This window comes from Orcinus orca, chromosome 3, assembly GCF_937001465.1.
Source record: "Orcinus orca chromosome 3, mOrcOrc1.1, whole genome shotgun sequence".
Classification (NCBI taxonomy): Eukaryota; Metazoa; Chordata; class Mammalia; order Artiodactyla; family Delphinidae; genus Orcinus; species Orcinus orca.
In genome coordinates this window covers 75,167,777-75,180,419 of record NC_064561.1, presented here as the reverse complement: position 1 = coordinate 75,180,419, position 12,643 = coordinate 75,167,777, and the positions used below count along the sequence as shown (strand labels likewise).

Genomic DNA, 12,643 nt, shown 5'->3' with positions numbered 1-12,643 from the left:
CAAGCTAGGCAGAGATGGGGAAGTTAAAATGTTTTCCTGTTTTGGAAAAATATGACTTTCAAAGACCATGTGGGAAGTGGAGAGAGAAAGAATGCTTCACTCTGGCCAAGGTGCCAAAGGAAGCCTTCAGGAAAGGAGACAGTTAACCCAGGAGAAGCAAATGGCAGGGCATGCCTTAAAGTGGGAGAGGTCTGCAGAGCAATAGTTTTCAAACTGGGCCCAGAGGGACCATGAGGAAAGTGGGGAAGAGAAGGGCTCTAGCCCTTCCCCTAAATGGCTCCATTCTATCTGGTTTATATTTTGGGTTTTCGGTTCAACAAAGGATCCTTCTGCAGCTAAAAATAAGTCTGAAAACCACATCTCTGGGGGGAATTTATTCATAAAGACAAAATGGGTCTAGGAAAGGCTGCTGGCGGTGGGATCCAAGGAAACAATTGAGTGTGAGTTAAGATAGCTGAGAAGTAGAGTTTTACCTGGAACCAAGGGATTGGCCAGGGAGATTGGAAAAATGAATCCAAAGGAGCTGAGAGAAATTACTATACCTTGAATTAGGAGTAGAAAGAAGAGTAAATTAGCGATAAAGAAAACACACACAGAAGCATGGGGCCAGCTGACTGAGGAATGAAAATAGAGAGGACAAAGTACTTGATTAATGCATAGAACCTAATCCAGATGAACCGATGACCAAGAGGCCAAGGCCCCATCACTCAGCTGTTTGGTTCCAACTGCTGTTTTACTAGGTATTCATACCCTGCTTGCAGGGTGGGGCAGGTTGGGGTGCGGGAAGGGGACAAGACAGAAGATTTTAAGAAAGCAGGCAAAGGTTTAAGGGGATACTCCTCCAATCCATTCCATTGCTCTTGTCTTTTGTCAGGAAGAAAATCTTTCCCAGATGGCCCCCTAAAAACTCCCCCTGGGGTCTCACTGACCCCAGAAATGAGTCACATAGCCACACAGAGGTTTGGGGATTGCAAAAGGTTGGCTCACACTAATGTAATATGTGTTGGCTGTATTGTTGAGAATTTAAATCTGCTGTAGAAGGCAAGAAAAACAACAACAACAAAAACCGTGCAAAATTCGTAAGATCTGTTAAGTACAGATAGTAAGTTGGTAACTTGTGAGACATGCTAGACATAGAATAAATGAAACATGGAGGTTGAACATAGATAAGAAGGATACAAGAACACCAGAGTGTTATTTGTAGATAGAAAGGGATGGAAAAAGCAAGTTATAAGGTAAGGATCATGTTAATTCCAGATTGACAGCTGTCATCCCCAAATTAGCCCCCTTGGTGACGCCCATTATGATCCCATTCTGGCTCCCCGTGTGCTCTTCCCCGGCTGCCCAGAGGGTCATCCGCGTGCTATGGTTGTAGCCAGGGGTACTTGCCTGTGTTTCTCTGGTAGAGCATGTGTTGGCTCCAGGCACCTTTGTTCAATCTCAACTCTGGTTCTCATAACCACACTGTCAGTGGGGAAGGATGCTGGGGGAGAGAGAGAGAAGATGTGAACACTGTGGAACACAGGATTCAGACAGTGTGCTCCTTCCACTCCGCATACACCGTACCCTAAGTGAATTCACCTACCCCACTTCTTTCCCCTTGTTTATTACTGCAAGCTTTAAATTGCTTCCTTAAGCTGGGTAATTTGACCATCTTAACTTGGTCTATGAGCCCTTCTGTTCATGACCTCTGGACAGCTTGCCCAATAGAGCGCTTGGAAGCTATACGGAGTCAACATAATTTCCCACGTGACAAACAATAATGATTCATCCCCTAGTGCTGGGTGCATTGCTAGCTAAACAAAATTGTAGTCCTGTTAGAAAGAAGGGGAGAATGGCTAAAGTCAGATGTCTGAAGTCACAAGAGTTCACTTAGTCTGGCCTCTTCTGACTCCAGGTCAGATACACTGAGTTCATTTGAGGTAGAGTCCATTTTTCTGATAAACTGCAGATACGGGGCCTTTATAATTTATTGTCATCTATGAAATCCTCTTGGAGGGAAGGACTGGTTCACCTCTCAGGGTCCTGCTGGTCCAGGCTATTACGATTTTATAAGTTCCTAGACTGGCTAAATACTGAGGTCATTTCATCATTCACACAATAAAGATTCCCTGAGCACTTCCTGTGCGCCATGGGCATGAGGATAATCAGGCACAAATACTGTCTCCCAGAGTTCAGAGTTCAATAGGAAAGCAAACAAAAAGTGTTTATGAAAATAATATACAGCCGAACTTGTCCACCCCTTTAAGAACCTGCCCTCAGCAAAGCAAAACGTGTTGGGAGTCCAATAAAAGGCACAAGCACAAGCCTCGTGAAGCCCGAAGCCTGTGCCACCTCGTGCCAGCAACACGCTCCAGTTTCTCACTGCCAACCTCCGCCTTGTTCCCATTTATATTTGTCTCACTCACCTGGCTTGCCCATTGTGATGTGCGCGTTAGTTTTCTATTGTCCTCCAGGACCCTGTGTCCTGGCTAACGCCATTGTTCCTGCTCTCCTTGGCTTGGCAATCCTACTGAAGGCCTGCTAGTGGACACCTGATGGCTCAGTCTGGCTCCTGCCCTCCCAGCATGCTCTCTGCGTGGGCAGATACTGCACCCTCAACCCAGGCTTCCTAGTGGGACTCTCGGTACCCCATGCCAGGGATCCAGAGGAGGAGGCGAGGACGGAGAAGGAAGGAGAAGTTTTCCGGGGATGGCATTCAGACACACGAATTTGCTCTGGTCACGGCAGCTACTAACACAAAGAATGAGCCCACCCTAGACAAGCACACTCTCTAGGAATGAAGCTAGGGCCTTGGGGAGCTACATTAGCTCTCCCAGGCCTCCTCTGAGAGGATGACAGCAAAAAAAAATCTGCTTTCTCGGCATGCTCCTGCACTGCTTGGAATGGTACAAGAGGAAAAAAGTATCGCAAGCCTTGCTGCCTGACAGCACTAGCTCCTGAGGGTTCCATGCTCAGCAGACCTCCCAGAGTTGCTTAGAAATCCTGTGCTTGTACCTAGTCACCACCCTGGCCCATTCCCCATGGCAGCCACTCCAAATAGCAGTCACTCTTCCCCACTCCATCCCCCTTCACACTCAGCTGACACTGTGACCTTTTCTTTACAAAGCAAATCCATTTATTCAGTCAACAAACATTAACTAAAGGTCTACAGTGTGCTAGAGCCATGGGGACTAATCAGGTGTGGTTCCTGCCCTCTCAGGACAGTGGAGTAAGAGAAACACAGGGGCAGACGACAGGCTACACTGCAAGGGAGGCTGCTGGCCAGTTCCAAGGCCCTACCGCAGCCCCAGCCTCCAGTGCTCACCCAACCCAGCACACGTGTCTGCCAATCATGCCTGGACCACCTTCCCTCTGGGATCCAAGAAAGTAGGGCCCCAACTCTTTCGTGGGGCATTCCCTTTTATAGTGTCAGCTATTCCTTCCTTTTCTCACATCTTAAATCTCTCCTCCCTCCCTTCTCCTACCCTCTTTTCCGGCCAACACCCAGAAGCCTCATCTAAAAAAGCCTGTCTTGGGGCTTCCCTGGTGGCGCAGTGGTTAAGAATCCGCCTGCCAATGCAGGGGACATGGGTTCGAGCCCTGGTCTGGGAAGATCCCACATGCCGCGGAGCAACTAAGCCCCAAGTGCCACAACTACTGAGCCTGCGCTCTAGAGTCCGTGATCCACAACTACTGAAGCCCGCGTGCCTAGAGCCTGTGCTCCACAACAAGAGAAGCCACCACAGTGAGAAGCCCGCGCACCACAGTGAAGAATAGCCCCGCTCACCGCAACTAGAGAAAGCTCACGGGCAGCAATGAAGACTCAGTGTGGCCAAATATAAAAACAAATAAATAAATTTATAAAAAAATAAAATAAAAAAGCCTGTCTTGACCCCCCTCCCACCTCATGCCCCCTGCTTACCCTCTCCTTCCCTTTCCTGACCAACATCTTGAAGGAACAGTCTACTTTTCAACTCACTCATGTGTCTTTTGTCTCCTGTCAGCCTGTTTTTCGTCTCCACATCTCCAAGGAAATTGTTCTTGTAGAGGTCACCACTGACCTCCTAATGGCCAAACCCAGTGGCTTCCTTTCCATTCTGATCTTACTCTTCCCCCACTGCACTGGGCTCCTGTTACTTTCTCTGTGATATTGTATATTCTCATGGAGAAAAAGAGCCAAATATATCAGAAGTACATAAAAAGGAAAGAGCGGGAGGCCCCTGTCCCAGCCTCCCACTCCACTCCCTGGGTTGATGCATGGCTTTCCAAATATTTGCCCAGGTATAAACAAAAGTAGAATTCAAGCACATTTAGAGTTTGGATTTTAAAAAAGACAAACAACAACAAAAAAAACCCATGAGAAACTGTTATGTCTCATTCTACAAGCTCCATCCCAGCACTGATTTCCCACAGTGGGCCTGGCTCTAGCCCCCCAGACTTGTGAGAAGTTTTCTTTTTACCCCTTGGCACTTCACAAGAGCCAAGCTCCTGGGTATCTCCACTGCATCTGGACTTTGGATCCATCAGGCCTGTGGCTTGAGTCTCTCGGTTTATGTTCTGTTTTTGGTCCATGGAAAAGTTTATCTTGTTTCAGTGCAGTTCCAACCTCTGAATTTTCTCCTCCTGCACCTTATCTATCATTGCGTTGGGCTTCAAAGCATGAACTCTCAGTGCAAGTTCTCTTGCTTAATGGGTGATGATCCTGTCACTGCTATGCTCATCAACCTGCAATGGCTCCCACCTCCCTCAGAGTAAAACCTAAGTCCTTATCATGACCTGCCAGGTTGTCTGTGATATAAGCCCCCCACTATTTTTCTGACCTCTTCTCTTGCTCTCTGTGCGCCAATCACACTAGACTCCTCCTCATCCCTAGAGCACGCCTAGCCCATCCCTTTCCCTACCTGGTATGCTCCTCCCCCAGATACCTATGTGGCTTGCTTCCTCATCCTTTGAGTTTTTTCTCAGTGATGCCTTCCCTGGCCACCTTATGTGAAATCTCAGCTCTTCCTACATTTCATCTCTCTCTTCCCTGCTTTGTTTCTTCTCCTCTCTCTTTTGCCACCTCCTCATATACCATGTATTTCATTTTTCTTATTTGTCCTCTGTATTCCCCATATACTGTGAGCTCCATGAGGACAGGGATTTTTGACTGTTTTGCTCACTAATGAATCCCCAGTGCCTGGAACAGTCCCTGGACGCTTAGTAGTTCCTCAATAAATGTTGGTTGAATGAATAAAGTGGCTGGGTTCATTTAACAAATATCACACATGCACTTTGCTCCTGGTCAGTACAAACATCTCTTCTTCATTCGTGTTCCAAAGGGATGGCCACACTACAATTTAGCCATTTCCCTATGTCCTTATTTCTTGAAACCCTTTCCTCCCTTGGCTTTCCTGCCTCTCCCCCTGCCTCTCTGTCCATTCTTTCCTCTTCCCCTCCACGGATTGCTCTTTACCTGCCCCTTCAGGACTGAGATTCCCCGGGGTTCCACCCACTCGTTCCTGCTCTTCTACACCTTTTCCCTAGCTGGGCTCACCCACACCCTCACGTCATCCATCATCTAGAAGCTCATGACTCACTCCTGTGTCTCCAGCCCAGACATCCTCTTGAGCTCCAGATCCTCGTTCGCAGCTACCTTCCAAGTGACACACAAACACCTCTTAACTTAAAACCTCAACTTGTCCAAACTCAGCTTGTACCTTCCCCTTCTTTAATCTTCCTGTCGCAACAAACAGTGACACTGTTTTCCTCTTCTCACAAGACAGAAACTGTGGAATGATCTTTGAATACTCATATTCCTTCATCTCTGTTTGTAGGGTCACCAAATCCTAATTGTGCCTTAGAAACATCTCCTCAACCAGGCCCTCTTCTCCACCCTTCTGTCACTGCCCTAGTCCAGAGCTTTTCACCTCCTGTGGGTTCTAGCAGTGGCTTCCTCATTGGTCTCCCTGACCCGGCTCTCTCCAGCTCATCACCCACATTGCCACCAGACAGCTTGCTAGGAGCCACACTGGCCACACATGGACTCCTGTCTGCCCACAGAGAACTTCTCTGAAACAGGATTACAACCCTGAACAAGGCAGATGAGCTCCTGCCTTCAAGGGGCTCAGAGTCTGAAGACAGGCACTGAACAAGCAATGAATGTAGATAGGGATGTGTGGTGATGGGGAAAGTACAGACTGTGAGGGGAACAAATAAGAGGGCACCTGATCTAGCAAAGGCTCCAAGGAGACCATGTCGAGGAAGGGGTCGAGATGGAAGATGAACAGGAGTTAACCAGGCACAAAGTCTGTGTGGGCTGTGAGGTGGGGAAGGAGAATATCCCAAGACTGTGAAAGAGAATTTAGAGAAAGAGAGACCCATTCCAGGAACTGAGAGGAGCTAAAGCTCAGAAGAAGAGTGCTGAGGGACAATGCCGAGCTCCCGGTCCATGTTTACCATCTCTTTCCAATTTACAATAATTGTAAGGAAAATTTTTATGTATATTTCTTTCTGCTACATTACAGAAAAGAAGAGTAGAAGATATCTGCAAAGAAAGGATTTCTCCTTGAGGAGGAGGTGGGAGGAGGAGGAGACCACACACAAGAAAAATGTCAGAATGGTATTAGACATCTCATTAGCAACATTGGTTGCTTAGAAGAAAATGGAACAATAGTTCTCAGGGAGAACTATTTTCAACCCAGAATTGTATAACAAGCGAAGCTGTCAATTCAATGAAAGGGAGAATAAAGAAGTGTTCAGATGTTGTAAAAGGTATAATGCTTACCTCGTGTTGAGCGTGAGAGAAAGGAGATATAAGATCCATGAGGTTAAGTAAAATTTCTCAGTCTTCAATTTGATTTAGAAGTTTTAGTATGAATTTATGATGTATTTTTTCTCTTAAAAAATGTATTTCCAGGGTTTCCCTGGTGGCGCAGTGGTTGAGGGTCCGCCTGCCGATGCAGGGGACACGGGTTCGTGCCCTGGTCCAGGAGGATCCCACATGCCACGGAGCAGCTAGGCCTGTGAGCCATGGCCACTGAACCTGTGCGTCCGGAGCCTGTGCTCCGCAACGGAAGAGGCCACAAGAGTGAGGGGCCTGTGTACTGCAAAAAAAAAAAATGTATTTCCAGCACTGTCTACTGAAAAGAGCTAAAAAAAATGACCAATCCAGTAACAATGAGAAATTGTTAACTCCAGGTCTAGGATAGGAAATATACAAGATGAAACTGAAACATCTTATTTCAGACATCAAGGAAGAATGAAGTCAAGAGGGTTAGGAGCCAACTGAACAAAGTTTCCACTGGCAAATAAGAGACAATGTGAGCATTGTTAACTATAATAACTGGAACGAATTGAAACTCATCAAATACATTTAAATTCATGAGTAAAAATTGTAAAGCTCACAGGTTGTCTTTGGAAGATGCTAGGGACCCATTATTTTGACAAATGGTAAAGAAAGGGAATTTATTCAACCCTTCCCATAGAAACCTCAGGGTAACTAAATAGTAAATGAGGGGAAATTTCTCTCTAATATAGAAACCTTCCAGCTAGTAAATGAAGGAGTGACAAAATATCACCATGTTGTAATCCCCAATAAAATAATGGATCTAGGCAAGGATCATCAATGGCTGCTCACTCACGTTATAAAAGAGAGAAAGGCAGACATGACGTGCCTCCTTTTGGAAGCACAGGCTACCACCCATGAAGGTGCATCTACAATAATCAAGCTTGAATCTGCTCAAGACTCTAGATTTTACTACTAATCCACAGGAAGTACAGGAGGTAAAGGACTCTGTCGAATGTCACAACAGGAATGCAAGGAGCAAAATCCAGATTGTGGGAAACTTTACAAGAAAACCAAAAAAAGTTCTTTTTCAACAAATAAATTGTAAGGAAAAAAGAGACAGGGGAACCGTAGATTAAACAAGACTCAAGAGACAGACATATCAAACAACTGTAATTGGATTCAATTCAAACCAGCAAACATTTATATACATCAGGGAAATTTGAACACTGACTGATTATTTGATAACGCTAAGAAATTATAGCGAATTTTTAGGTGTGTTAATGGTATAGTGATTATGGTTTTTTAAAGAGCCCTTACCTGGGAATTCCCTGGCAGTCCAGTGGTTAGGACTCCGCACTCTCACTGCTGAGGGCCCGGGTTTGATCCCTGGTCAGGGAACTAGGATCCCACAAGCCACGCGACATGCCTGGGAAAAAAAAAAAAAAGAGCCCTTACCTTTCAAGATATATACTTAAATATTTACTGGTGATATGATATCTGGAATTTACTTCAAAATAATCTGGGAGTGGTAGGAAGTAACTAGGAATATAGGTGAAACAAGATTGACCATCAGTTGACAATTACTGGAGCTGGTTGATGGGTATATGAGGGTTCATTATTTTATTTTCTCTCCTTTTATACGTGTTTAAAGTTTTGCACAACAAAAAGGTAAGAAAAAATTACTGCTTAAGCATCTTTTCTTAGGAAGTTACTTGATAGCATGCTTCAGCAGGTACCAAGAGAAAGAGGAAGATATGACATTCAGAAACAGTGCCTCCAAGCCAGGACAGCAGTCAAGGAGAGTCCCAGGATAAGGGCTGACAGCTGTGCAGCAAGCCTGGCGCCACCAGCCAGACTGATCAGAGGGCTCTCAGAGAGAGGTTGGTGGGAGTGATCCAATAGGATAGAGAGTACGACTGATGCCCTGGGAAACCCACAGAATGCAAAAAAAAAGAAAAAAAGAAGAAGAAGAAAGGCAGTTATACTCCCAGGAAAACAAACAAACAAACAAAAATAGACAAAAAGGCAGGACTCAAATATGAAGCAAAATAAAACATAGCACAGAGGTGAGTTGCAGTGAATGGGTTTTCATGGTTATTATAAAATAAAAAGTGTTTTGCCTTTTAGAATCAACTTAGAAAGCATTTATGGAAGATTTCACTATGGTTAAATGGAATATAAATGTCATCAAAGTGCAAATGTATAAGTCAAGGTATAGGCAAGGAATGGCTGGGCAATGGAAGGCAGATGGTAAGATGGGAGCGCTAATGTTCCCATCTTACAAACTGGTAAATTAGGGGTAAATCTGCCCTAGATTGATAAAGAAAGAAATTAGGGCTTAAGTATATTTTTTGAGGTTTCAGAACAGACCTGAGAAGGAACTAGGAATAATCTGGGGATGGAGAAGGGAGACAAAAAGTAATAGAAGTCAATTAAACCCTTATTTATTATATTAAGACATTCAAGATTGATAAATCAGGAGACTTCAGTACAAGCATAATACTTGGGATGTGGATGTAACCACCAGAAGTACCAAAACCCAGAGCTAGCCGAAAGAGTTTCTGTACGGAGAGGGCCTGGGGATGGGGAATGCCATGTCAGGGTACAAGTGCTTCCCATTATAAGCTCCTCTGTGCATGTGTTGCGTTGATTAGAAGCTATATCGTAGAGGGTCTTGCAAGCCATTTAAAATGGTTTAGCGTTTTACAAAGACAGCCAAGTGATGTGATTAGATCTGTCTTCTAAATGGCTTGCCCTGGCTACAGATAGAGAATGGAATGGAGATGAGGCCGACTGGGAGCCAAGGACATTGAGAGCAAGGGGAGGAGAGGACCACTGCCGACATCTAGGCTGGAGATGATGGCAGCCTGGCATAGGAATGGAGAGAGCTGGATGGATGGAAGAAGTACTAAAGAGGGTGAGGAAGAATCACGCTGCATGCCCAGCGGGGTGGTTGATGGTCCCTTTTATGGGGGAGGGACAGGAGGGTTAGGGAAGAAGATAACCAGTTCAGCTTAGACACACTGGTTTGAGTTATTGGGGTTGTGTGAGGCCCTTAATAGTCTGGCCCCAATCACCTTCTCCAGTCTGTGTCTGCACTCATTCACCTCCATTCTCACCACCACCGCCCCCATTCTCTGGCCACCCTGAGCTTCCTGCTATTTCACAAACATACTCTATGCCTTTGCTTATGCTGATGCCTCTTCTGAGAACGCCTACCTCTCCCTTCTCAGCCTGCAGAGTTCCTGGTCATTAGCTCAAATATCTTGTCTTCTCAGGAAGCTTTTAGCTTCTCCCAAGGAGAAGTGCTCCCTCCCCTGGGTGCCCCAGGAGGCTAGGAGATCTCTGTCTGGCCCTAAGCACATCCTCCCATAAATCTCCGTTTATATGTCTGTTTATATGTCTATCTTCCCCACCAGGCTACAGCTTATAGTATAGAGGAACTGTCACTTATTATCTTTATATTTTTACCTCTTAAATTAGAAGTATGAAGATATTTCGTCTTGTTTGTCAACACTCTTAGCTTGGTGATAACGACATGGAATGCCACACTGCAGATGACTCCAAAGGGATGCAGGCACTGCAAGGTGGTGGCGGGTTCTGGGAAAGTGAAAGTCTGTCATGGGTGGAGGAGACAGAAACCAGGAGTTCAGTGAATGAACTAACAAGAAACACACTTCCCCAGCAGAGTGAAATTACCCTGCTGGTCTACCATCTTGCCACATAAAATACCTCACAGAATGAGGAGCCTTCCTCTGGGTCTGGATACCTTTATACTGTCAAGGAGTTTTTGCTCCCAAAATTTGATATACACATCAGGACTCTCCAACACGCAGCTACAGCCATGGGTTTTAGTTGAGACGTGCCTAGGCCAGATCTTGTCATAGCCTTGGGTTATCTGAGACCTAGGGACCTGAGGAATGCTACTTCAGGATGGAATCTTCCATTCCAGTAATATTTGGATAAATCTCCCATGTCCTCCTATCCTTCTGTATTAGTTTTCTGGAGCTGCCATAACAAATTATCACGACCTGGGTAGCTTAAAGCTGCAGAAATGTGTTCTCTCACAGCTCTGGAGACCAGAAGTCTAAAAATCAAGGTGTCGGGAATTCTCCAGTGGTCTGGGCCAGTGGTTAGGACTCCGCGCTTTCACTGCTGAGGGCACAGGTTCAGTCTCTGGTCGGGGAACTAAGATCCCACAAGCTGCATGGCATGGCCAAATAAAATAAATAAAATAAATAAAATCAAGGTGTCGTTAGTCTGTAGCGCCCCCCCGCCCAAGGCTGTAGGGGAGCCTGGACTTGACAATCCTTCCTTGACTCTTCCAGCTTCTGGGGGCTGCAGGCATTCCTTGGCTTCCTGCATCACTCCAACCTCTGCTTCGGTCTTCACATAGCCTTCTCCTCTTCTGTGACTTCTGTCTCTTATAAGGACACTTGTCACTGGATTTAACACCTACCTGGATAATTCAGGATGTTCTCGTCTTGGGATCCTTAATTTAATTACATCTGCAAAGACACTTTTTCCAAATACAGTCGCATTCACGGGTTCTGGGATGCAGACATATCTTTGCGGAGGGGGCGGTCCACTATTCAACCCACTACATCTTCTGAATGGAAAATAACAAAGAGGACATAGAATTTGTTAACTTTGAGATGTAAACAATTTGTCTTCATGGAGACATACACAATGTTCTTTAAAAATTTAGACTGAATAGTGAAAAACTACCACAGAGAAGCAGCAGCAAAAAAGCCCAATCCTAAACAACAACATGAACATGACTGTTTTTGTCTTCGCTGTCGCAGCCACACAGAAGGCTCTGTGCAGACTGTGGTCTTATTGTCTCTGCCCTGGAAACTTTCTAAGGCCCAGTATGTTGAGCTCCGAGGACATTAGGACATTGTGACATTTTGCCAAAAATTTTCCACTTAAAAAGGAAAGGATTATTTTATCCAGGAAATTCTATCATCTCTGCCAAAGAAGAGAAGATGGAAGAGGAAGAAGAGAGGAAGGAACACGGCGCCATGTATGAAGAGCCAAGTTGCAGACTCCATCCTTTTTCCACTGAGAGAGAAACCCTCAATAGTTTGTGTTTCAGAGACTGGAAGGGAAAGCATAAGCTTTCCTCTGGCTGGGCGCCCCAAGCTCCTCTGTATTTTTGTTCCTTTCTTTTGCTCCAGCCATTCTATGTGGAATTGAAGTCCTGCAGCGTCAGCATAGATGTTTCTGTTGCTTACTATGCTGTGCTCACCTCCATTTGATCAACATCTGAGAAGGTAACCAGAAGTTTACATTTAGAAAAGTCCAGGAAGGCAGACCTCTCCATGGCCTCACTCCTAGCTCCTGAAATTATGGGGCTATTGAACCCCGGTAACCTGTTGTAACATATCCAGGCTGTTTACTGACACCATTTTTGAGAAGGAACAAAGTGATGAGAGTCACTACCACCTGACAAATCGTTACTGTTTTGTCATTATCAGTAGTTATTGAACATATCGAATAACTCCTGAATAGTTACTGTAGACAGTGCCCTCTAGCCCATTCTGAAAAAGAAAAATCAAAGCAATGAAAGTCACTATAAGTGACAAACTGTGGCCATTTTATCATTATCAATATTAATTGAACATAGAGCTATATCCTAACTGATGAGGACACAGCATCTTGCTCCTGGGAGCTTGAGCCATTGTGGGAATAGGTAGATGAAAAAAGACCTATATCATCCTTGTTTTCAGTTAGCGCTGCTAGTATTTTATTGACGCTTAATCAAATAAGTAAAACCAGTACTGCTAATGACTTCTTCCCCAGACCACACAGCCTCAGAGGTACAGTTCATCATCCGTTTTTGCTCGTTGTTCAGTGTCACTAATTATTACTCTGAGGGCTGTTAATAAA

At 45.1% G+C, this 12,643-nt stretch overlaps 1 long non-coding RNA gene across 1 annotated transcript; it reads right to left on the bottom strand.

Annotated features, from left to right (window-relative positions):
- Nucleotides 1–1,395: 1,395 nt before the first annotated feature.
- Nucleotides 1,396–11,340, bottom strand: LOC125963811 (uncharacterized). The gene is made up of 3 exons (XR_007476223.1): nucleotides 11,211–11,340; nucleotides 10,223–10,367; nucleotides 1,396–1,483 (listed from the first exon to the last, which is right to left on the bottom strand). It is a non-coding gene; the product is annotated as an uncharacterized LOC125963811 (long non-coding RNA).
- Nucleotides 11,341–12,643: the final 1,303 nt, after the last annotated feature.